The sequence below is a fragment of the Babylonia areolata genome, chromosome 3, assembly GCF_041734735.1.
Source record: "Babylonia areolata isolate BAREFJ2019XMU chromosome 3, ASM4173473v1, whole genome shotgun sequence".
Taxonomy (NCBI): Eukaryota; Metazoa; Mollusca; class Gastropoda; order Neogastropoda; family Buccinidae; genus Babylonia; species Babylonia areolata.
Window position 1 is genome coordinate 54,559,461 of NC_134878.1, and position 6,609 is coordinate 54,566,069.

Below are 6,609 nucleotides of genomic sequence, written 5' to 3' on the forward strand. Positions count from 1 at the left end.
CTCGCGAGTGTTGACCCCCCACCCCCCACCCCAACCCTCCCCCCTTCCCCCTCTCCGACACTTCCCCATGGCTGGACTTCCTGGTAATGGGGGGAGGGAGGGGGTGGGGGTGAAGGAAAAAAAAAAGAAAAAAAAAGAAAAAAAGAAAGAAAGACGCGGGGCAAAGTTCAGCTAATTTGTCAGGCGAAACCTGTGGTTATGGATTCTCCTCAAGGCTCAGTGTCTTTCTCCACCCGGTGAGCACGCTGGATGCTTAGTTAATGCTGGGTCCGTGGTGTCGTGGTGTCGTGGTGTGCTGTCTTAAGGGGGTGGATGGGTGGGTGTCGTTTCCTTAGTTTGTTCAGGGTCTTGATGAGAGCCGGGTGGAGCCGGTTTTTTTTTCACAATTAAAGGTGAAATGAAAGACTACGCCCAGATGAGCTGTACGCACCCGCGGATGATAATAGACGCGCCCCCGCATTTGACATTATCATTGTTTGGTTTTACTAATAGTTTGTTTTTTTTATCTTGAAGGGGAACAAGAAAGTTCCATTGGTTTGTATTGTTTGTCTTGAAAAGTGCGTATATGTTGGATAGTGAAGCAAACGGGCAAACTGGAGAGAGAGGGAGGGGAGGAGGGAGAGAGAGAGAATGAGGGGGGCGAGAGAGAGAGAGAGAGTACAAGAAAATTGTTGATTGAAAATGGTATGGCTAGATAATTGAAATTTCTACTGTATTTATACAATGCCAACCGGTCAGAGAGGATGATAGTGCTGGTTTCTAAACTCCCTTTCCCCCCACCGACTGTATTCGGTACAAGTCTTTGGCACATCTTTATGTTCTACACCCCAAACCCCCACATAAACACACACGCACGCGCACACACATACACACACAGAGCGATATGAGAAGCGAAACACACAACCACAAGTGCATGCAAACACACACACACACACACACACACACACACACACACACACACACACACGCACACGCTCTGTCTCTCTCTCTCTCGATTTTTCAATACCTTCGTCTAATGTCACTTATAGTGATAAGACGTCAAGAACTCTCTCTCCGTCTGTCTCTCTGTCTGTCTGTCTGTCTCTCTTTCTCTCTCACTCTCACACTCATGCACATCCGCACCCCCACAAGCGATGTTTCAAACAAAAGCATCGCAAAAGAAAAGAAGAAGAAGAAGAAGAAACAAAAGGAAGACAAAACGAAAACCTGCCACACCGTCTGAAATGACTCATGCACCACACGCCCATTCTTTCTCCCAAGAATGACCAATGACAATGAAACCGGAAAAAAAAAATTGTAGAGAAGAAGTAGAAGAAAAAGAAGAAGAAGAAACAAACAAAACAACAACAAAACAAAACAAAACAAAAAACAACCACACACACACACACACACACGAAAACGTCCCCCACACCCCTACACCCCCCACACCCCCTGGTGGTGATGACATACAATCAGCCGGACCCCCCACCCCCACCCCCTTCCTTTCCCAAAAAGGGTTGGGGGACCGGGGGTTCGCGTCTTCCGTCTGGTTCACTGGAAGTGAAACGACACTTTTGCTTTTTCCCATGCCCAGCACAGCTGGGGCACACAGTGTGATGCCAGGGCAAAACAAAACAAAACAAGAGAGGCAAGGCCTTCAAGACTCACTTGTGATAAATTAAGTCCCCTAGCATTAATTACAGAGTAATTTCCTTTCTTTACTATCTGCACCAAAACGTTTGCAAAATAAATAAAACTTCCATGCTTAGCAAAAGAAGTTCCTGTTTGAACAACAACAAAAAAAAGATAATAATGACTGCTCTTGTTGTTGGGTCAGAATATCAGATCAAAGTGCCAAGTTTAGAGAATACAGAAAAATATAAATATAACAGTAAATGCAGTTTGCATATAATTAGGCTTCATTTTTTTTGTGTGTGCCCATCCCAGAGGTGCAATATTGTTTTAAGCAAGATGACTGGAAAGAACTGAATTTTTCCTATTTTTATGCCTAATTTGGTGTCAGATGACAAAGTATTTGCAGAGAAAATGTCAATGTTAAAGTTTACCACGGACACACAGACACACACACACAGACAACCGAACACAGGGTTAAAATATAGACTCACTTTGTTTACACAAGTGAGTCAACAACAACAACAACTACCAACAAACCCAGAAAGAGGTTTAGAAGGTGATGGCTTCAGAGACTGAGGAGGAAGGAGAAGGAGGGCGGTAGCAGAGTGGTCAAGGCGCTTATCTGCCAATGCAGCGTCGTGCCCGTGAGGGCCTGGGTTCGATTCCTCACTCTCGCCCTCTCTTCCAAGTTTTGACTGGAAAATGAAACTCTCTCTGTCCACCTGTCTGTGTCTGTCTGTCTGTTTGACTCTGTCTCTGTTTCTGTTTCTCTCTCTGTCTGTCTCTGTTTGTTTCTCTCTCTCAGAGTCACGGAGTGTGTTTGTGTTAGTTTTGTGGCGGTGCGGGTGGATGGATGGGTGGTGTGTGTGTGTGTGTGTGTGTGTGTGTGTGTGTGTGTGTGTGCGCCACCTTTGGATCAGCGCTTGTTTCTGTCTCTATCGGTCTTTGTATAATATATGGTTCTGTCTGTCTTTATCTTTGTCTCTCCCTCTCTGTCTCTCTGTCTCTCTGTGAGTCTCTTTCTCTCTGTTTCAATTCCAATGATGACGTCATAGTTTCCTTCATACGATTGTACAGTGGTATGTATGTTCATTAATGCTGTACACCTACTCATTCATAAATGGCAATGGTCCTAAATAGATAAACCATCCGAAACCGAATGTCTTCAGATATGTATTTGTCTCTCGTCCGCCCCTTCTCCCTTATTCCTCACCCCCCGCCTCTCTCTCCCTCCCTCTCTCTCTTTCCAGATATATTGCAAGGAAATATCATACTTAACTATACTACGCGTAGGTCAACAATAGTCAATGATGACGGCTGACGTTCCAAATTGAAGAAGATAGTACAGTTTTATAATAATGTGGAGCATTTTAACTGAGAGAAACACGTACTTTGTAGTCTGGTTGTTGTAAGTGCCTATAGATCGGGGTGTTTATATAATCACAGTGGTAAATGTAAAATTCTTTAAACGCTCCACGATCATACCCAAACTGCCCAGATTGATTAAAGTTTGAGTACCACGCTCTCTCTTTCTCTCCCCCCCCCCCCTCTCTCTCTCTGTCTGTCTGTCTGTCTCTGTTTCTCCTCTCTCTGTCTCTGTCTGTCTGTCTGTCTGTCTGTCTGCCTGCCTGTCTGTCTGTCTGTGTCTGTGTCTCTTCAAAATTATTCAAAGGAAATGTACATTTCTATGCCTTTTCCCCCGTCTGTATCTGTTGATGTCATCGAGTGATGAAGGTACTAAAAATGTGCTTCAGTTGTAGTTTTTATCAGAGCACTTCAGCTGAGAAAGACACTTATAGAAATACATACTACTTGTCACGGTAATTGGTTGAACTCTGAGTTATATATACATTGTCGTAGTGACACATGTAAAATAATGTCCACGCCCCCCTGTTCTTATGGGGAAATTGGCTGAACTGAATAAATCCTGATGCTCTCTGTCTGTCTGTCTATCTCTGTGTCTGTCTCTACATCTATCTCTTTCTCTCTGTCTCTCTCTGTCTCTATATCTATCTCTTTCTCTCTGTCCCCCTCTGTCACTACATCTATCATTTTCTCTCTGTCTCCCTCTGTCTCTATATCTATCTCTTTCTCTCTGTCTCCATCTGTCTCTATATCTCTCTTCTTTCTCTCCATTTCTCCCTCACATTTTCTCTTCTCTCTCTTTCTCTTTCGTTCTATCTCTCTCTGACACACACACACACACACACACACACACACACACACACACGCAATTACACGCACGTACACACGCGCACACACACATTTTCATGTCCCTTCTCTCAAATGTCGTACAACAAAAGGCGTCCACAGATGTTGGCCCGTAACGTGATGTGGACGGCTATTTATTTAATCAGACGAGGCGTGAACACAGACATGGCGCAGACACACACACAAAAAAGTATTTTCTATCCTCATCATTTACATTGTATGTCCTCAGCAATAACTCACCAGTCTTGTTAATCGAGACCGATCTTTGCAGTTGTTTCGTATTACTGTTTATTAAATCTGACGGGTGATTTTTTTTTATATCATTATTATTATCTTCTTTTTTTTCCATTGTGGCTCATGATCAGTTTACGGAGTACTTAATATGAATCAAATGATGGATGAATGCGTGAGTATATATGAATATATATATATATATATATATATATATATATATATATATATATATATATATATATATATATGTGTGTGTGTGTGTGTGTGTGGTATGATACGTGGATGGAGTGAGCGTGTCATGCACATGTGTGTTTATATTTTTACTATGTTCAGACGCTTTGTATTTTTGTTGTTGTTCTTTGTTCAAAAGACAGGATGGAAGAAAGTGGCTCCCCAAAGGGTACCTTCCCCCACTGATTAACTGATTAATTAAGCCGTCAAGAGTGAACGACACATATCGAACTTCTCGCCTGTATCGTAACCAATCTAGGTCTTTGGGGGGGAGAGGGGATGGGAGGTCGGGGGATGGGGGGGGGGAGGGGGACCCGAAACCGATACCCAGTAGGGAGTCGCGATAACTGATTACATCTGATTCGTGTCAATTCCTCGTCCGCGCAGCATGTGAAAAGGCAATGTCTTAATGACTTCCCCCCCTATGTTATTCAAACAAGAAGGGGTTAACAGAAAAGCGAGGAAATAAATACGGGGCGATAACAATAGTCACGGCAAACAGGCGAAGGCAGCGGCATGTTCAACAGATGTTAAGTGTAAACAACATAAAAGAAAACCGAACAGGCGTGTGTGTCCTTGCGAGCCATCTTTAATAATATCATGAAGTTTCTTTACGTGAAAAAAAAACAACCACCATAAAGATTAATACCCTACCTTCGACATGTGTGCCTCTATCAAAGCTCAACGCAAGCTGATTATTCAGTAATGAGACAACAGTAGAACGGACAGGTAGTCGATAAAGACTTGATTGGTGGAAAGAAACGCCCATGATTTAATGGAGAGCAAAGGAAAAATAAAATTACTGTGCGTTCCCTGTGTGAAAAGGAACGCCGGGGATCCCCAATGAAGACTGAGGGGGGAGCGTGGGGGGTGGGGGTTGGGGGGGGGGGGGGGGGGTGGGTCGCATTGTCTGTCACCAGCCTGGTCGCTTCGCTCGCTGGCTCGTATTAGGGGGCGAGAGAAGAGTTTTGATTAATTTTCCCAAGTCAGGCTCGAACTTTCCTGGGCTTGGTTGGCAAGAAGCACGGCTGGCTGAACTGAGTGGAAAGGCGGGGCTGAAAAAACGGAAGGCAGGAAAGATCCCCCCCCTGCCTGTGTGGATGATTTATATGCACGCACGCGCTGTATATTACTAGCCTATGCTGCAAACACGTTTTCCGTCACAATAGATTTTATGTGTGTTCAGGCTGTTTGCCCCAATGCGAGCAAGCCGTCTCCGCAGTTGGAGACTGAGGAAGCAGTTTGTGCATGGGTTGGGCTCGTCAAAGGACGAACGGTGGGCGCAGACATGTGAAGGAAAACATTTTCTGCACGGATGCACGAAGTCTGCCCGAATGCGCTATTGGCATCATATTATATGAACGTCCCGTAACTGTAGGAGGGCTGACTTACCTTGTCACAAAGGACTGGCCTGCGAGCTATGCTCAAGCTGCTGTCCTCCACCTCCACCCCCCCCCCTTTACTTGTAGGGGGTAGAGCGCGTCGCCTCTGTGCAACACCACTTCTCTTGTTGATCAGTTTGCCATTTAGAGATCATGGTAATGTCCGACTTTAACAACCTAAATTCCTGGAGCTAAATGAAGGGTATATTTCGTGTCTTTTGCAATGCAGGCATGAAGTATAACATAAATAAGTAATTTGACCATTGACATCCACTCTGAGTCGGTAAATTGTGGTGTAAATTGCCTGAAAAACCACGTCATAGCGACATCACACGCTTTCCTGCGATTGCAATTTTGGCGGCTATACAGGAAAGCGTGCATGTCGTTATCAGGTTAGTATGGGGTTATAACGGTGGTTTTTCAGGCAATTTCTCCACAATTTACTGTACTCAGAGTGGATGACGAAGGTCAGATTATTGTTACTGATGTTATACTTCGCGCCTGCATTGCAATATACACGAAATATACCGTGCATTAAGCTACCAGGAATTCAGTTTTCTACAGTTGGACATTACCATCATGGTATTCATTTGAACATTAGTTATTGGTTTTGTTGCAATCGTTTTTTTATTTTATTTTGTTTGTGTTGTCGTGTGATTGAATAAAGTGTTGTGAATCTTAACTTGGTGTGCCCCGGTGTTTTCTGGGTGTATAGTCTGAGGTCCGATTTAACGTTCATTTTATTTATATTTATCTATCTACTTGTTATTATTATTATTTTTTTATTTATAGATTTAACGTTCATTTTATTTATATTTATCTATCTACTTGTTATTGTTTTTTTTTTTTTTCTAGATTTAACGTTCATTTTATTTATATTTATCTATCATTTTATTTATATTTATCTATCTACTTGTTATTGTTATTATTTTATTTC